The sequence below is a fragment of the Pristiophorus japonicus genome, chromosome 12, assembly GCF_044704955.1.
Source record: "Pristiophorus japonicus isolate sPriJap1 chromosome 12, sPriJap1.hap1, whole genome shotgun sequence".
Lineage (NCBI taxonomy): Eukaryota > Metazoa > Chordata > Chondrichthyes > Pristiophoridae > Pristiophorus > Pristiophorus japonicus.
In genome coordinates this window covers 150,678,706-150,698,954 of record NC_091988.1, presented here as the reverse complement: position 1 = coordinate 150,698,954, position 20,249 = coordinate 150,678,706, and the positions used below count along the sequence as shown (strand labels likewise).

The following is a 20,249-nucleotide window of genomic DNA, read 5'->3' as shown; positions in this document are numbered from 1 at the left end:
ACATTACGCTGTGCAGTAGTAATGTGCAAATTATTGCAAATAGGTTTGTTCCTTCAATGAATTAGCGGAGGAAGGAATTTCATATGAGCATTAAGTGATCATACACTGTGACATGTTTTGGGATTTTGAGCGATTTGGCCTAGGAGAGATTGGGATCAATTCACATTAGGATGTTGCTATTAAATTACATTAAGCTCACAACAGCTTAAAGTCGCAACAGCTTCTGGGAATGCAAATTAGATTTAGATGTGGTACTTCCCATGTACTCTATCAGCTTGAGACAATGAAGGTTTGTTAAAACATTACAGTCACATTCAAGCAACTATATTGGAATGACTTAATTCAAGTGTGCTTAGCGGAGAGAAGCAAGTCATCCTTGTTCAAGGGACTGCCGATGATGATGATGATGATGATGATTTACCTAAGAGGATAGGTTGATTGGCAGCTCAGCAGGCCAATCCCTAGACATTGATCTAGGGCGGGACAGAAATCAAGTCTTTGGCTTCCCAATAGTTAAGAAGTGAGAACTCACTGCTTAAATTTAATGCTGACTAGTTTTAGATAAATTACTAGTTTTTTTAAGTGTATTCTGCCCATTAACAAGGCTGGTGAGGTATGCTTTTTAATTTTGTATATTACAAGGAACATTATGAAATAGCTTGAAATTTGCTGTAAATTTTATTCAGTCTGTTCACATTTTATATGTAAAGTAAATCAGCATGTTGATTTGTAGTTGTCCTTGTTGCATTAGAGTATTCATCAGCCCACCTTTGGGAGAGACCAGCAATGCTGAACCCGAGGGAATATCTTGTGCAGACCTAACATTTGTAATAGAGCGCAGTCCCACATCATTTCAAAGCCTTTGGGCTTAGAATTGCAGAGTAAAGGAACAAACATAATTCAACATGTAACAGATGCAATACCTGCCAATATTCCAAAATGAAATACAAATGTCATAAACATATGATATAATATAACTACTCTTTCAAATATAATTATGAAAAAAGAACTATTAAAATGGCGATCTATAACTCCACTTGGGGACATTCATTTATTTCCTTATCTGCAACATCTCAAATGTTCCTAAACATTTTCTCTTACAGTGTACGTAAGGTCACACCTCATACCATATTTTTAATTAAACACCAGATCCAATGATGAGCAAGATGGATTGGGGCATACCAGCCAGCTTAGATTGAAGGAAAGAACAGCACCGAACCATTTTGGCTCTGAATGCTTGCAAAAAATGTCATTTTATGCCAATCCAGTTTACATGGATATAATTTTCAGAAATAAAATAGTCAGAGTGTATTCTATCTGTTCTAATCACCCCAACTTCCTGTGTTAAAGTGATGGGTTTCATCAGTTCTCATGCAGATGGAGTATTCTACTTTAACGACAACAATGAATCTTGCACCATAATCATAGTGTTGGTCTCTAGGGAGACCTAAACAACATATCTGCCATTATTTCAGTTGTGTGGAAGTCAACGACTACTAGGGTGGGAGAAAAGAATGAGAACTGCAAAGAGCAGCACTGTGAATTACAGTAAAGAGATAGTGTATCTGTATGGTTGATATTGCTTGTCTCTGAAACACTGCACACTTGGGAGACCAACAATAAACCCGGTTGCTAACACAGAAGTACTTTGCTGTGGCATGTACAGTACATCATCATTTTGAAATCTAGTCTCCTTGCTTGTTATTTTCTGCTTTGGCCCTGTAGGCTCCATTTATATATATACAAAATCACCTGAGGATTTCAGTCAAAAATGATTTTGTCCATACTTTGACCAGGTAATTTCAGGAATTTGTTCTTTCATCATTTTAAAATGAGAATTTGTAAAGTTTTAATAAATCACCCCAAAACATGAACTGCTGATTAGCTCTTGGCTTTTGTTGCCGGAGTTTTCTATCCCCTTACTCCTTTCCTTTGTCGCATCTGGCCACCAACATTTCAGCACGGAAATTATTGTTGATGATGGTGATATAAGCATTCGAACAGTTAACACATTCATACAACATCATGTGAACCCATTTACAATAAATAGTTAAGCATCTATGTTGAAACACTGAACAAGGGATTGCCATATGAACGCGATAAGCATTTGTCTGCTAATATCACCAAGTGTAATTTCTAGACTTTGAAGGTACATGGACCAGACAGCACAAGGCATGATAAAATTGGGCAGAAATTTGCTGTTGGACTTATCATCTACCGAATGTAGCACTCAGCAATGCAGGTAGCCAGATGTTATATTTGCTGGTAATTCAGCTACAGACTGGAGCAATTCACTCTTGCCCTCTTCCCCCCCCCCCCACCCCCCCAACCATTCCAGTTGCTGCTCCCCATTCCTTAATAGATATTAAGTAGTACAGCAGCCCCTATTTATAATTTTTGTGGCTTTCCCAGTAAATGACCATTGTCATGGTAACGTTAGTGTTTTCTGACAGGCCAGCTTTCTAGAGCAGCCAGATCGAGCCTATTTCAAAGCTGTGCACATAATTCATCAATTTTAGCAATACTGTATCCTTATATATACATTACGCTATCGGCTGCATAAGCATTTGCAGAGTATTTTCTTAAAATCATAGAAATTTTCAGCACAGAAGGAGGCCATTCAGCCCATCGTGTCTGCGCTGGTCGAAAAAGAGTTATCCAGCCGAATCCCACTTTTCAGCTCTTGGTCCGTGGCCTTGCAGTTTACGGAACTTCAAATGCATATCCAAGTACTTTTTAAATGTGATGAGGGTTTCTGCCTCTACTACCCTTTCAGCCAGTGAGTTCCTGACCCCAACTCCCCTCTAATCTTTCTACCAATTACTTTAAATCCATGTCCCTTGGTTATTGACCCCTCTGCTGAAGGAATTAGGTCCTTCCTATCCACTCTATCTCAGCCCCTCATAATTTTATACACCTCAATTAAGTCTGCCATCTGCCTCCTCCATTCCAAAGAAAATAACCCCAGCCTATTCAATCTTTCCTCATAGTTAAAATTTTCCAATCCTGGCAACATCCATGTAAATCTCCTCTGCACCTTCTCTAGTGCAGTCACATCTTTCCTATAATGTGGTGACTAGAATTGTATGTAGTACTCTAGCTGTGGCCTAACTAGTGTTTTATACAGTTCGAGCATAACCTCCCTGCTCTTACATTCTATGCCTTGGCTAATAAAGCTATCATATTATTGTTGAATCAAAATAGAATTAATTAAATTGGAGATAATGTAATAGCCAAGTTCCCAAATATGTATTTGGGCACACCTCCATTCAAATCTTTCTGACTATCTAGCAAGACACTTTACCAATTATCAATTTCCCTTCTTCCCTCCTTTCCCAATGTCTTCCCCTAAAGGTGCATTCTCGTGCTACAGTACAGTCACATGGGTTCCAGCTGCCCTCCAGTATCTTCCCAATTAGCTATTCTTTCTCCATAAGCCTATACAATGAATGTTAGCAGGCTATTTGACTGTGGGCAACATCACAGAAGAGCTCAATAATGTCCTCACTCATTATCCATACACATACTTTCCAGCAGAAATCATTGGGTCCAATTGTAGCACATATACTGCCACTCACTAAGACCAATTGAGTCAATTTTATCCTTGAACTTTCCTGCTATTTATGGTTCAATAACCCAATGAGCTATCAAGCCATGGCCCCTTTAATGGAGAAACTATATAATACAGCTGATTAATGATAGCACATTTTCTGAATGGCTCCCATAGAAAGCATTATATAGAGGGTCCACTGGGATTGGCATTGCTTCCCCTGATTGATGAGAAGTTGATGTTTAAAATATGTGTATTGGTAAAAATGAATAGAAATTAATATAATTCTCCACTAATTTCAGAAGTTGCTAGTCAGGATCCCAGCTCAACAATTCTAAGACCAGGACAGGTACAACATCAGGTACCTATGGGCCAGGCAAGAAACAACATATATATCCCAAATGCCTTTAGCTCCTCAGACATGAAAGCAGGCTGAACTTTCTCAGTCTGAAACATTATTGCCACATGGACCAACTACAGAGAATTATGGCCTGGAACGAAGCCGGCCCTAACACTCATGACTGGGATTGGCGACCAGAGCCTCCAAAACAAATATTTTACCTAACCTGCTTTTCAGAGACATCCTGAGAAAGCCGATAAGGCTCCTGAAACATCCAATAATAGCGGCAACACTATTGTCCTGGAAAGAGGTTTGTGTCTCTTTGAAAATATCACAACACCTGTTGATTCTTTCCTTAATTCTGGTGTAATGGTAAATTCCCAGACACCATGGGCAGATTCCAAGCCTGATGTAGGAATAGTGTCACAAGGCTAGGGGTTCTTAACAGAGGTTAGCCTATTATCTGCCAATAGATGGCGTAAAAATTCACCCTGCCCAACAGGACCAATATCATTACATCTAAGTTAAACATTTTCTCCAGGATGGCCATGTTGCAAAAGCTCCAATGAGTGGCATCTCCCCAAGAACTGTAACTCCACTCACTAACAGATCAGGGCTGGCTTTTCGGCTTTTAGAATTTCGGGGCATTAATGACGGTGAGGCAGTCCTGCTACCACTTGGAAAAAGTTTGCGCCTCAGTCAGCAAAATTGGACAGCTGGGCCCTGGGTGTGGGGCGGAGCAGTAAGGGAGGCGTTGCACACATCTCTTGGGGAGCTAGGCTGGCTGAGCATGCGAAAATCCCGAGTTAAACAGCCAGCCAGTGAGCGCTCTAAGAGAGACCTAGGGAGAAAAAAAAATCACCAAAAACATTCCCAATACATAGCGCAAGCCACGACAACATAAATCGCAAAAAAAAAGAAAAAACAATCACACTTATCTGAGGTCGACATTACTGACCTCACTGCAGCCGCTATAGCTTGGACCGTCTGCTTTCACAGGCAGTCCCAGCAGGGCGCTCTAGCAGTGCTACGAGTCGGGCGGGCTTCAAAAATTGAGCCGTTGTCCCAACCAGGGGCGTTACACGTGGGCTTGCCTCTTGCAGTCGGTAATGAAATCGGCCCCGAAAACCCCAGTGGGGCGCTGGAAGCTGACCCAGAAGAGCTCACCGCCACCATTGCTGCCCCTCCAGGGCAAAAACAGAGGCGGCCAGGAATGGAAACTCCAGCCCATATATCTTCACCCTGCATTCCATTTTTGTCTCTGAATCAAAAGACATTCTAAAAGAGCTTGAGGAGGGCCTAGCAATCAGACATAGTGTGCCAGATAGCAGAGGAGGAGTAGAGCATCATAACCAGCACATGCCATCGGCAACTGAATCCAGAAGAGTGCCAGTCGATAAAGCTACATATGCTCTGATTGGCTCCCACATCCAGGCATTCCAGATGGCATGGAGAACGAGACAAGCGTCCCCAACGGCCAATGTATTCTTTTATAAGTACCATGTAACCTAACTATGCAGTAACTTTACTAGATATGTGTATTTGTCTCTCTGATTTAAAAAAAAAAGTGTACTAACAAATGCTTGATGAGGCAAAATCTGCCCATGGTGTACCCTCTGAGTCCAGGAGTAAAGGTCTTGGTTACAACAGTAAGAGTGATTTCCTGGTCAGTGACGTGCTTCCATAAAATCATGCAGACTCGGCCCTATTGTGTGATGGAACCTTGCAGAATTCTATTGGGAGGGAGTTTCCTAACCTTACAGACGTTTTAAATGACCAATTACTGCATATCTTTGCAAGGCTGAGCCACAACCTACAGTGGCTTTCCTGATTCTAGGGGAGTGCAATGAATTGAAAATGGTTTGGAAAGAGCAGGCAGGCTTCAGTGCATAAAAGCGTCATCCTGTGTAATGACCTTGTGTTAAGCATTTAATACCATAAAACTGAGATTTCAAAAGATATATTTTAAATATATATATATTAATATATAAATTGCTGAAATGATTTTCTTCAATAAAAACAATATTACTATAGTATTACACTGTACTATGATAATGCCTTGATGTGAGCTGAGCATGCTGTGTACTTGATCATAACGCCTCCACTTTCAGGAAACGTTATCTAAAATTAATCAGTGAAATATGTTTGGAGAAAAATAATTTCTACCATAATTTGTACCTGTCTGAAATGACACTCCAACAAAAAAAAGTGAATGACAAATTTTGAATCATAAGAAAGCAGATGGTTTCTGTAACATGTCTTTGTTTATCAGAAACAGCAGGAAATGGAAACTTGCAATCTATTTTTTTTAGACAAAATGCTCGTATATCTTTTTAATTTTAAAGCTATGTGCCTGCTCAATTGCTGGCATTATAGATATGTATGGAAAAATAAAATGCATCATTTTGTAAAACTTCCTGCCATTAGCCCTATATACACACAGAGTGCTGGGTCACTTACAAAGTACTGATAAGCTACTTCTGTTTTGATACCATAGCTGGATTATTTGTTGATTATTTCAGCAGAACTTTGGAAAAGTATGGCATAGGCAACAACACTTAGGACATAAACAAATAGGGAGTGAAATTCCAAACCTTGCCGCTTATAGCAAACAAAATGGTAGAATGGAAGTTAAAAATGCCAACATAGGCCTAGGGGTCAAAATTGCCCCTCTCCGAAAGGCCGTTAATGCCTCTGGGAGGCGGTAACGGACTTTTCGCCCGGGAGCAGGTGGCGGAAGCGGCCCGCCCGGATTTACAGTCGGCCCGACAATGGCAGCCGCTGGTTCGGCTGGGCCGCCCACATGCAGACCGGCACCCCCTCTTGGGTGCCAGGACGCTGGCCCGGCCCAAACCCTCCCTGGTGGTCCAGTGGGCACCACTAAAGTGGCTGCAGAGCTCACAGCGGCTCTCCCATTTAAAAGAAGAGGAGGGGTGTTGCGCCCCGCTAATGCCGCGCTACCACCCCGCGGAGGCGAATTACGCCTCCGATACCGCCCCGCAGATTTTTTTGCTTCAAAGACCCCAATTCCAGGACACTTAACTGCCCATCTTGCCAGGCACTAAATTTTCATTGAATTTGAATTGTGTGCCCCAACGGGGCACGGGGCAATATGATGCCAGTCTCTGAGCTGGTGCGATGATGCATCTTCAGGAAGGCTGGCCTCTTTTTCCTAAAGTGGCAGAGTTGCATCTACATTTTCCATACCTGAAATGAACGAGAGAACCAAGGGTTAGCTTTTAGTGTGAAGGGAGAGCAGAGAAAAAAGTGGCTGGTGAAAGCAGCTATGGTTTGTCATGCAGAGTGTGTAAGGTGAAATAGAAGTAATAAAGGGGAAATAAGGATAAGGATGTAAAGAAACCCTGTATGACGTCTCCTCACTATGGCCATGACTATCCCCCTGCCCATGATGGCCAGCACGGTTTCCTCCACAGGGGAGAGAATGTGCAGGCAGGCTCCGTCTCCTCTGATGCCAACCCCCGACGCCAGTTGTGTGCAACCTTCGGAAAAAAAGAAGGGAGATTATTGGTGACATCATTGTGGTGTGTTTAGAGAATGTGCCTGTTGTGAATGAATAGCTGTTATGCAGTGTGGTGTGGGTAAGAGAAGCTTGGTGACGGCCTCCTTTGCGAAGTTCAGGCAGGAGAAGTGGTCTTTGAAGACTCGCTGTGGGTATGATGATCTGCACAGTGCCCTCCTTCTCCTGCTTATCCCAGCTGCACTGCCCTCTCATATCCATTTGGCTGCTCCCCCTCATCCTCCAGCCCACCCACGATTGTAGTAAAACTGTTTATAAAGCAGCAAAAAACAGTGCAGTACCAGCGAAATATATCTTCTCAGAAGTCAGAAATCAGTTGTAAAAGTCAGAAAATAGGCCAAAAAATGCTGAAAAGGTAACCAGCAATCTAAAAGGAGAAACCAGCAACCAACCTGTGTGTAGTGGATGAGTTCTTTAAATAATGCTGCTGAAGGATCCTTGCTGACTGCTAGTGCCGGGAGATGCTGAGTGAGTTCATCAAGACGAGTCAAGCGCTGGTCAGCCCAATTTCACAACAAGCGTAAGACCCTTATTTAAATATTTTAATTGCCATTATGAATACTTCCGGCATGCACTTTGGATGCCTACGGATGAGCCCATGTCTATATGGCGAGTGTCTGCTATATTGGATGTGACCATTTATTTCTAGGCCAATGATTAATCCCATCGAACTTGTGGTGTTTCTTATTATTGAGAAGCCTAGGTGAAGAGTCAAGGTCAATAGTGCAGGACACCACCAAAGTTGAAGAGAGGTGGAAAAGATGAGGTGAGTTGTTAATTTACACCATATTTGGGTTTTAAAAGCGTGCATAGATTGTAGGAGGAAGTGAAAATTGAGGGGAGGAGGGAGGTGAGGAGTTTTAACAGGTGCTGGGAAAAAGTAAGTTAGTTTAAGAAATGAGTCCTGATTGCAACACAGTGAGGATTTGGAGAGGTGTGTGATAGCGCTCTTTCAGAATGGAATTTTGACAGCAAACACCTGCTGTATTTTTTGATTAGGTTAGTGGGTGCCATTCTTATCTATCTAGAGAATCATAGCCAGAAAATCACCTGCAACGGCTTCTCTTCCGCCCCCACTTCGTTACCTCTGGTGTCCCCCAAGGATCTATCCTTGGCCCCTCCTTTTTTTCTCTTTTATATGTTGCCCCTTGGCAACTTCATCCGGAAACACAGTGTCAGTTTCCACATGTACGCTGATGACACCCAGCTCTACCTCACTACTACTGCTCTCGACTCCTCCCCGGTCTCTAAATTATCAGACTGCTTGTCCGGCATCCAGTTCTGGATGAGCAGAAATTTTCTACAATTGAATATTGGGAAGACCAAAGCCATTGTTTGGGACCCCGCCACAAACTCCGTTCCTTAGCCAGATTCCATCCCTCTCCCCAAGTTCTGTCTGAGGCTGAGCCAGACTGTTCGCAACCTTGGTGTCATATTTGACTCTGAAATGAGTTTTCGACCAGATATCCGTAGCATAACTAAGTCCACCTATTTCCACCTCCATAACATCGCCCGTCTCTGCACTTGCCTCAGCTCCTCCACTGCTGAAGCCCTCATCCATGCCTTTATTACCTCTAGACTTGACTATTGCAACGCCCTCCTGGCTGGCCTTCCACATTCTACCCTACGTAAAGTAGAGGTCATACAAAACTCGGTTGCCCGTATCCTAACTGGCACCAAGTCCTGCTCACCCATCACCTGTGCTCGCTGAGCTACATTGGCTTTCGGTTAAGCAATGCCTCGATTTCAAAATTCTCATCCTTATTTACAAATCCTTCCATTGCCTCGCCCCTCCCTATGTCTGTAATCTCCTCCAGCCCACAACCCCCTGAGATTTCTGCGCACCTCTAATTCTGCCCTCTTGAGCATCCCTGATTATAATCGCTCAACCATTGGTGGCCATGCATTCTGTTGCCTAGGCCCCAATCTTTGGAACTCCCTGCCTAAACCTTCCCACTTCTCTATCTCTCTTTCCTCCTTCAAGACGCTCCTTAAAACATACCTCTTTGACCAAGCTTTTTGTCGCCTGCACTAAAGTACTTATGTGGCTCGGTGTCAAATTTTTATCTCATAATACTCCTGCGAAGTGCCTTGGGATCTTTCACTATGTTAAAGGCGGTATAGAAATACAAATTGTTGTGGTAGGCGATGAGATATTTTGCTATTTAATGGGTCAGTTCTTTGCTGTGGTAAAATGCTACCATGAAACTCTTCATTGGAGCTAAAGTTATTTAACTTGCAGCTCCATTGATTAAATTCAGTTATATTCGCAACTCAGATAATGTGTTAAAAATTAGCAACACATGTTAAATAAAGTACCCCAAAATAATAAACCCCCCAAAAATATTTTACATTTTTGATTGTGCACCAGAAATTGTATTGGCACTCTTGAAATATTTATGCAGATTCCAAATCTCAGGTAAAATCATTGAAACCAATTTGCAGTATTTTTTTTTTAATCAGACATTGACAAGTATGTTTGGGACAAATAGCATGCTAATCAGGCAAACTCTATGAATTGGCCAAAGTTGAACTGGTAAAGAAGTGGTCTGTGACTCACAATGTACACCGTGAGCTCATAATAAATAGCCAAACCTTTCAATGGTTAAAAACAAAGTTGCCCAACTTTACAAGGAGCATCAGGCAGACCTTCAACAAAATGGAGAGGGAGGAAATGAAATGAAGCACTCACAATGTATCATGTTCCAGCATGTATTTGTTCCTGTTAGTTTTTTCAAGTGTCCTTTTTAATCTTCTCCAATGAGTGGTGTCATTTTTGTTCCATAAGATATTTTTGGTATCTCACTCCATATAGAGTACTATCCCCTTAGGAGTTCTAATGTAACCGACGCTTTGCTGCTGAAATAGATGCTGACGGAGTTTGTAAATCACAACTCATCCACACCGTAAATCTTACATTAAAGAATGAATAATTGCCAGTGGTTCAACTCACTTTTTTTCATTGGGGGAGTTCAAAATGACAAGCTGAAAAATAGAAGTGGTTCTCAAGACAACAGAAGGCTCTGTAAAGTAGCACTGAAATCTGCCTTCTCGTTTATATATTCTGAAAAGAAAACAATTAAATCCTTTATCATTTTACCCCTAGTACAACAGTCACTTCCATAGACTCAAATTTACAAGCCATAAACTTGGAGCATCCCACAGTATCACAAGCCTGCCAGTCTAACAGATCTGACATCTCAAGATTTACTGTTGTTTCCTCTCCCTGACTAAATCTGCCTACTCCACCAAAATTATTCTCGAGAGTAACGGTAACTCCTTCTTCATGTACAAAATAAAAGCCTCTGCATTTGCCCCCTTCATATTTCTTGAACTCCAATCCTTGTCACTTCTTCCAAAATGTTGCCCCACCCCTCCCTTATTCCAGCATTTTCACTCAGCTCCCCTCACAGCTCTCTCCAACTTCACCTTTTCTAGGAATCTTGCCTCCTGCTCTTTTGACCCTCTTTTTTTTTTCTCATGACTGATCACTCAATTTCTCCTTCAAGGTCCCTTACTTACTAAAATCAACAACAACTATCCTTTGGCATTGTCCATACCTCCTTCATAACAGTCACCAAAAATCCACCTTAAATCCCTCCCAACTTTGTGCTGAAATGTCTCCTTCCTCACCAAAGCCCTGCAACAATGTTGTTTTCATACCCACAATTTCCTGTTATGACTTCAAAATCTGATTTCAGGCCTACCCACAGAACACAAGCTGCTCTAGTTACAGTCACAAATGACACCCCTTGTCTGTGACCAATATTTGCTGTCTATCCACATCCATCTCAGCTTCTCACCTATCTTGAAACTGTTGATCATTCTATCCTCCTCCAGTGCGTCGCCTCAGGAGTCCACCTTCATGCCAGTGCTCTCTCCTTGTTCCATTCATACCTGCCCCAACAATGACACCACAAGTGCTCCGATGGGTTCTCCTTCCATGTCTGCATAGAGGTCACATTACCAAAGTCCAGGCTGAACTCCTGCCTGAGCTCAGTGGGAATGACATGGAGGGAGCAGGAAATCACCACCTTAAACATTCGCCATCTCCATCACCGGTGCAATGTGGCTGCAGTGTACACCATCTCCTGCCAGTGGAGTGTTTTCCCCTTGATTCCCTTGACTTCAGTTTTACTAGGGCTCATTGGAGCCACACTCAGTCAGATGCTGCTTTGATGTCAAGGGCAGTCACTCTCACCTGCTCCTGGCATGCTCTTCTCTACTCCTCATTGAACCAGGTTTGGTCCCTGGCTTGGTGGTAATGGTAGAATGAGGGAAATGTTGGGCCATGAGGTTACAGATTGTGGTGGAATACAATTCTGCTGTTGCTGATGGCCCATAGCGCCACATGGAATCTATCCCATTTAGCACAGTGATAGTGCCATACAACTTCTGCATCTCAATGAGAACCTCCAAAGCTGTCCAAAACATACCTGTTAAAATGGCGCAAGTTCTGTGTGAAGAAAGCGAGTAGCTTGCTGCCGTGCTGTTAATCTCCCGCACGCCCCACACTTGTCGGGCTCCAGGGGTTACTATAGCATGCTTCTAAGGTTCATTGTTGCCCCTTTGGGTGAGGTTCACATATGCAGGGATACTTCATTGTTTGGGAATATAGGAAGGTACAGAATTGGGAAGAACATTGCAGCCCATCTGGACAGTTCTAAACTCATAATAATACCGCACTACATTATGGGGGTAGTTTCAACGACTCACCTGCCCTCCTGTTTGACTCTTAATTGACTAAAACAGGCAGCTAAACCAAAACCGACCGTTTCCCGCTGAATGGGGTTGGTTAAAATAACCCTCTCTTGTCTGTTATAGATGCCAATCAATTCTATTGCCAATAAACTTTTAGCTCTTACTCGGATTTGCTGGCAGTATAACCTCCACGGTCTCCCTGGCAGTCTATTCCACAAATTCACCACCCTCTGTGTGAAGTTGGTAAACCTAAACTGTTCACCTTCCCTCTTCACAACTTGTGTCTGTGGCCCCCCACCCCAGTTACAGAATTTAAGGGTCATTTTAAATTTGGGCGCTATCTGGTCAGCTTTCAATGGACTTCAAGAAATGAAATTCGGGAGAGATGTATAATGGGTGGCTGATTCGATATTGCCTGTTTTACTCTATTGCCCAAAGTCAAAATTACCCCTTTGTATTTGTATCAAATTTATTAAGGTTCAACTTGCCTAAGACTCTAGGGCTAGAAATTCTTTATAGCCAAGGAATGGGTGGTATTGGGACAAAAGATGGTGAATTAGCGCCAGGCGAAAGTGCTCTAAACTGCATGCAAAATTCATCCTCGCTGCTCAATAAAATGATTGGAGTCTTAAAACCCAAGCTCATTGGTGTTACACTTAAAGCCTGGACCAATATCGGGTGCAGTCTAATTGCAGCTGATTGCCACAAGCCTTTTTGACTCCTTAAAGGGAAGGTCCATTGATGCTGCAGCACCTCATTCTCAGCATTTTGGCTATGCAGCTGCCTCAACAACCATGAGAAGGACAATGAGAAGGAGCATTTACTTACAAATCCTCATGGCAAATCGCTGCCACAGGGAGAGAGCCTGCAGGCTTTCCCGTGAAGCTTTGGAGGCATTGGTTTTACCGCTGGAGAGAAGGTGGGCGTTCCTGTATCCACCAACTGGCAGGAGGCCCTCACCACAAGTCTGCCGGACTATGTGGAGGGAGGTGGCACACCACGTCACAGACCGTCTGTCCAGAAGCTCGATTGTCTCGCTGCTTTCTCCCTCCCTCCTTTCCTCCTGTTCCTCCTTGTCTTTGTCCTCCTCCCTCTGTGCACATGTTCCCGTCTTTCTCGCTGCCTACGCTCCCTCCACTGTAGATCTTGGAGGGCAAGGTGACATGCCAGTACAGTCCCCATTAATCTTATCAAGTGTCGCAGTTTGAATCTTTGAAGAATAAATGTAGCTACTTTGTACTTGCCACAGGAACTTTGAAATGACTCAATGAAACTTTCAGTAGCTGAAACTAACAAAAAGCCATTGAAACTGCACTAACCTGACAGTGAGTGATTATGATGATCCTCTTAAATAACATCCCTGCAGCCGGTTTCCTGGTGTTGGATGCCAGCTCTTCTTGTCATTGTTTATTCCAGGCGTTGAGGTAAATGGCTAAATGCAGTTTTGGAAATCGGGCGTTCAGTGAACATTGCACACTCACTAATGTCACGATTTCCCTGCCGTTAAGGTCCCCAGCAATAACTGTTTCTAGCAGCAATACAGGGAGTCCCAATTTGTCGTGCAGTGCTGGATTTGCCTCGCCCTGTCAGTACTGGCCTCGAGACCACATTAGCACCATCTACCGGTGGTAAGGGGCAGCACTATGGGGACAAATTTTTCCCCCTTAGAATCTTGAAAACCTTTGTGAGGTCTCCCCTAGGTCTTTTCTCTGGTGTAAGCATTCTCAGTTTATTTAATCTCACCTCGCATTCAGGTGCTTAATTCCCTCTATCAATCTACAAGCTGCTCTCCTCTACCGTCTCCAAAGCAAGGAAGTTCTCATCACAGTGCTGTGACCAGAATTATACATCATGCTCCAAGTGAAGCCAAACCAGTGCCCTGTGCAAGCTCACTAATACCCCCAGGGACTTGTGTTCTATCCCTCAAGCTATAACTGAATCCCTAAACAGGCACATAGAAGTAGATTACTATTAAACAATCTTTAAAAAAAAATGTTTAGGTGCACACTAGGATCGATCCTAAATTTTCACCCTTTTTTCTCTTAATTTCACTCTTTTTTTCTCTTAACCTAGAATGACACAAGCCTCAAAGTGTGTTTTTGCAGCCTTGCCTATTAAAAGATTAGAATTAGATGCTGTGTTGTATTATAACATAGCTATGACTCAAATTTGTTCAATGAGATGGTTAGCAGTCAACTTTCAAACAAGGTTTGTTTTCTTTGTTGGAGTCACTGCACATTTTGCATGTTACTCACCTTGAAGAAATAGTTTTAACAGTAATCTACTCCATGTGTCAGGTTAGAGATTCATTTTTACTCAGAACTTCATATCAAAATTAAGCCTTAATAATGGCTTTACAGTTTATAGCAATGTAAGTGTGAACCCTTCACATTACAGCTACCACTTAGGGCCTGACCTCAAGCAGGCTTCAAACAATTTTTTCTTTACTGATTTTAGAAACTCCTTTGATTGCTTTTTGAGTGTACTATCACAACTAAGCTGTGAAACATTTATGATTGGAATTGGTGAATGATCTGCACTGGCATGGGTTGCTAATCGTACGTTTATTTTGGACCAAGTCCCTGATAAGAGATTATAGTGGGATCCAGATCCAATTTAACTTGATACAAAATGGTTTATCCAAAGCATTCTCAAAATGGATGGATAATGTAAATGGAATCTTAGTAACTGGATGGATGGACTCCCAGTGAGAGCAATTTCAGTTGTTAATATTTTGGTTTACTCAAAAATTCTTCTTGTTTGAAAAGAACCAGACACAACATTAGTCCCCCTCTTAAGAAGCAAAAGGTTATATTGAATTATGATTCATGTCTTTTTTAATATATATATTTGCTTAAATGCCGACGATCAACGGCAAAGTGAATGGTAGGAGTTTCTAGACCTGCAAGAACGGGGGAGCTGAATTAACCTTCATTTGGGCATTAACCTGGAGTCTTGCGCCATCCCCACCATTTCAGCTGTGTGTATGGCAAAAGAGTTGAGCACAATTACATTTTTTTGTTTTTTTTTCTTTTAATAGCAAACAATGATCGGACTCCTTTAACAAAAATTGACTAGCACTGCTTTTTTTTCCTCCATCTGTTTATGAACACTCTCAGCAGTGTAAAAATATTACTGTAATAAATCAGTCTCAAGATTTTTTTTGCATTGAAGAGGCGTCTCTCTTCATCAGGAGAACCTTTCAGCATGCTGCACATTTCCCACAGCTCTGGTACAATGCCGGCTGACGCAGATGAAACAAAGGTCGTAACAGTGCCCCTTCTGCTCGAAGCTACAGCTCAAAAGAGAAGGAACCAAAGTGGCAGCGCAAAGAAGCTGAACGTCTCTATTTCAGAGTGAGGCTGTATATTTACTGGAAATATAAACAACGTTGCAGCTGGAAGAATCCAACTTTCACACAAATAAGTGTGTATATAGACAGATAGATATGGTTGGCAGGCTAGAGGTTAACAGTGAATGAGTGTGGAGTGTAGTACTTTAGTCTGTTTACATGGAGCATCTAAGTTTTGGTGGAAACGTCCCTAAACCACTCAAAGGTCATACAAATCAAGTAAATGGAGCTTTCAATTAAAACACATTTATATATTGCATTTCCCCAACAATGTATTAAAATGTGAGAAAAATGGAAATAAAGAATATATTAAGAACCCTCTGGAGACAAGACAAAAATAATTTAGTGTATTGTCAAGCATTTTTACTGACTTATTGGAGTAGAAGTGCTTTGTGGCTGCAGTTTCTTAACTACAAAAAAATTGATATTTAATAAATCAATTATTATAATTATTGAGCTGTTGTAATGCACATTCAACAGGTCAGAAAGAAAAAGCGAACTTGTCCATGAAAGGGAAAAAGTGTTTCTATTTCAGGAAGAATGCAGACCTGGGTAGACTTGTATTTACAGTGCAGAACTGCTTTAAGGGTCCCAGTGTGGAGGAAGCTACATAATTTATATTGCGGTGCAGATTGAAAATTACCAGAACAATAACTGTGCAGGTGTGAGCTTGTACCCAGTTGTTCTAAGTGCATTTATGCATACCCAGTTTTTACGTAAGCATGTGCATACTTAGTAGTTTTTAAGTCATTTTTCATCCGATCATAGAAATGACAATACATGAGTGGCCCATTTTGCCCATCATCCCTGTGCTGGTTCCTGCTCTTCAACTGCAGCTATCTATTCGAATCCCATTTCCCTGCAATTTCTCCGTTTCCTTTCATATTCTTACTTTTCAAACTGTATTTTGAATTATGTTGTTGGAGGATTTTTTAGCATTCCCTATGCAGAGCATCGTGTGCCAGGAGTATATATCAAGAATTCAGCCATGCACTGTAGACTTGATGGGGAAAAAAAATTGTAGGGGGGAAGCTCTGTACTACATTAGTCACTTGTAATAAAGCATTCCACATACTAAAAGCCCTCTGTATTATTTCTTAACTCAACCCAACTAGACTCCATCTGGGCATCACTATCAATAAAGAATTTATTCCTACCTCAATGAACAAGACCTTAATTAATAAGGCTTTCCATCTCACTTGAACATTTTTAAGCCAGGAATATTTAGTTCTCAGTCAGCATATCTACAGCACAACTGGTTTAGCCATCCATCGCAAGATCTAGTTGGACAACACCAAGCATTATCAGGCCTCATCTTTCTCTGCCAAGACCATTTATTACTCCAGGATCACCCCAGAGGGCAAACATAACCCGTGGTTTTTTTACTCCCCTACGAACCGCCGCCTTAAACCCCTTTCCCCTTCCCCATCCATGTCCCCTGCTCCCTGCACCCTCCCCTCCCCTCCAACAGCAAGTGCAACAAGCTCATGGATTTCTTTGTTACTACGGTTGACTCCATCTGTTCAGCTGTCTCAGCTACTTCTTTCCTCTCACCCACCGAAGCAAACCTCCCCCCGGATTCCCCCTGCCCTCACCCTGAATCCGGGTCTCTCTCTAGATTCTCTCGCATGCCTGCCAATGTTCCCCTGAAGGTGCACGGGTACGCGGTCACTCATCAATCGGGCAGTCCTCTGCAGGCCTCTCACTAGGTGTTGCCACTGCAAATTTAAAGGGAATGCACACAAAAAAAATTAGAGGGAACATTGATGCCCACTCCAAATTCACCTTATCTATGAGATCCACTTCTTGCTCCCTTGACGACATTCCCATTAAACTGCTGACTATCCAACTGCTCTTCCTGGCTCCCATTTCAGTCCCTCCCTTTCAAAACTGCCATTGTCACCCCTCCTCAAAATACTCACTGTTGATCCCTTTGTCCTTGCAAACTACCGTCCCATTTCCCTTTCCTCTCTAAAGTCCTTGAACATGTTGTCATCTTCCAAATCTAGGCCCATCTTTCCTTCAGCTCCTTGTTTGAATCACTCTTATTGTTTTCACATTTACCACAACACTGACATAGCTCTAATTAAAGTCACAAAAGACATCCTTTCTGACTGTGACAGTGGTGCATTATCCTTTGTCTTCCTTGACCCTCTGCAGCATTAGATGTGGTCACTCCTGCCATTCTCCTTTAAGGCCTCTCCTCCATTGTCCATTTCAGTGGGAATACTCTCTCCTGGGTACACACTTACCTATTCAATCATTGAAAGAGTATTGCAGTAGGTTCTCTTCCTGTCCCCGCATGGTTACCCCCAGAATCTCCCAAACATCTATCTATCCTTGGCCCCCAACTCTTCCTCATCCTACATGAAAGAAAAGAAAGACTTGGATTTATATAGCGCCTTTCATGAATCGGACATCCAATGAGTACTTTTGAAGTGTAGTCACTGTTGTAATATAGATACAACATCATCTCTAGACAAGGGGTCAACTTACACATTTACGCTGATGATACCCATCTCTACCTCTCGACCACTTATCTTGACCTCTCCACTGCTTCAATGTTGTCACACTGCTTGTCTGACATCCGGTCTTGGATGAACTGCAATTTACTTCAACTAAACATTGATCAGACTGAAGACATCATCTTCGGACCTCACCACAAAATCTGTATCCTTGCCACTGATGCCATCTCCCTTCTTGACCACTGTCTTGGGCTGAACTAGATTGTTCACAACCTTGGTGCCCTATTCAACCTGAGCTAAGTTGCCGACCCCATATCCTGACCATCACAAATATCATCTAGTTCTGCCTCCATAATGGTGCCCGCCTCCACCTCTGCCGCAGCCCAGCTACTGTTGAAATGCTGATCATGCTTTTATCACTCCCAGACTAAACTATGCCAATGCTCTACTGGCTTGCCACATCCTCCAACCTGCAATATTGTCTGCTTTTGTCCTTACCCCAGGCCATTTCATACCTTTGTCAATTACTCAGGTGCTCTCATGGCTGCCCTCCCATTCTTCAAACTTGTTCATCCAAAACTCTGCTATCCATATCCTATCCTGCTTCAAGTTCTGCTCATCTGTCCTCACAGATCGACATTGCCTCCTGGTTCTCTTAGCCCCAAGGCTTCCCACATTGAGCATGGCCCAGCAAAATTGCCAAACAGAAATGACCATATTATCATTGCAATGCCTCTGAAGCTCAGAAGAGAATCCTTACTAATGCAGTGTGACAGTTCAGGTCTCTATACTCTCCATCTGGGGACTGCCCTAAGTAAGGCTGCTTTAATTCAGTGCGAAACCAATGCCAGTTTTAAGCTGCAGACATATGTCCACAGAGAACTGGGTTGTAATTGCCTTATGATTTTGGTGTGATCATCATGCGGTAGTAGCTAATGCCAATGCATTATATGCCAACATCGACTATTGTAGTCAATAACACTGATATCTGTGCTCCTTTAATTTTGGATTCTTCAGCATCCCTGATTTCGTGCTTTCAGCTGCCAAGGCACTAAGTTCTGGAATTAACTCCCTAAACCTCTCCGCCTCTCTTTACTCCTTTAAGACGCTGCTTAAAACTTACCTCTTTGGTCATCCCAATATCTCCCAATATCTCCTGTCAAATTTTGTTTTATAATGCTCCTGTGAAGCGCCTTGGGACATTTTATTCTGTTAAATACAAGTTGTTGTTGTTTAATTCTTTAATAGTTTGGGTGGCAATGTTGAGCCAAAATCAAATATCAAACAGAATTCTAAATTGCTGTTTTATTTAGTAAGTATTAGCACAAATAACATTATATCAGCAGGGGTAAAGTGTCAATATCCATTAATGAATTCTTCATTTTAAAAGATCAGGTCTGTGTCTGACCAAGAATTTGATGTTTCAGGTGTGACCCAAAATCAGAATTTCCTCCCAAAGGATCCACCCAAATCATGAATTGACTGGCCTGCCGTGCAATTCCAGCACTTTCTGTTTTTCTATTTATTTCTGTTATACAGAATATATTTTTCTCTGAACACTAATATTAGCAACAAAGTATAAAACAAGGAAAAACATCACTTTATACTCTTATTTCTTTCAACATTAGTGAGCAGAGGAAAATACACTATACACTGTTTATTCCGTGTTTCATTGCAGCCCACTGTCAATACAACTAGTTGAGTTACAGGTGCTACATATACATCAGTTATAGAGACAGATGTCTGCAATGATGTGTGGAATGTGTTCTTCACATATGCAGACAATAGAGTTACAATTACAGTACTGATAGATTAGTTTTGACAAAGGAACTTTAGGCGTGTAGTTAAAAAATACTTAAAAAAAGAAACTTCTATTGAATGTAATCTCATCGTCATCATAGGCAGTCCCTCGGAATTGAGTAAGACTTGCTTCCACTCTTAGCATGAGTTCTTAGGTGGTTGTATAGTCCAATACGAGAACCACAGTCTTTGTCATAGGTGGGACAGACAGTGGTTGAGGGGAAGGGTGGGCGGGGAGCCTGGTTTGCTGCACGCTCCTTCCGTTGCCTGTGCTTGATTTCTGCAAGCTCTCGCGATGATACTCGAGGAGCTCAGTGCCCTCCCCCGGATTAACTTCCTCCACTTGGGGCGGTCTTTGGCCAGGCATTCCCAGGTGTACTCTGGTATTTGCTAAGTACTATGCTAAGTGTTCCTACTTGTACAGTGGTTTGAAATTAGATGCAGTTATATGTTAAGCTGAGTTACTAACATAACATATGTAGTGAGGACATTTTGTAATTATT

At 42.2% G+C, this 20,249-nt stretch overlaps 1 protein-coding gene across 1 annotated transcript in view; it reads left to right on the top strand.

Moving 5' to 3' along the window:
* The window catches only part of LOC139277013 (teashirt homolog 2), a 472,086-nt gene that overhangs the window by 265,117 nt on the left and 186,720 nt on the right, over positions 1-20,249 (top strand). The gene's annotated exons all lie outside the window — the stretch shown is intronic.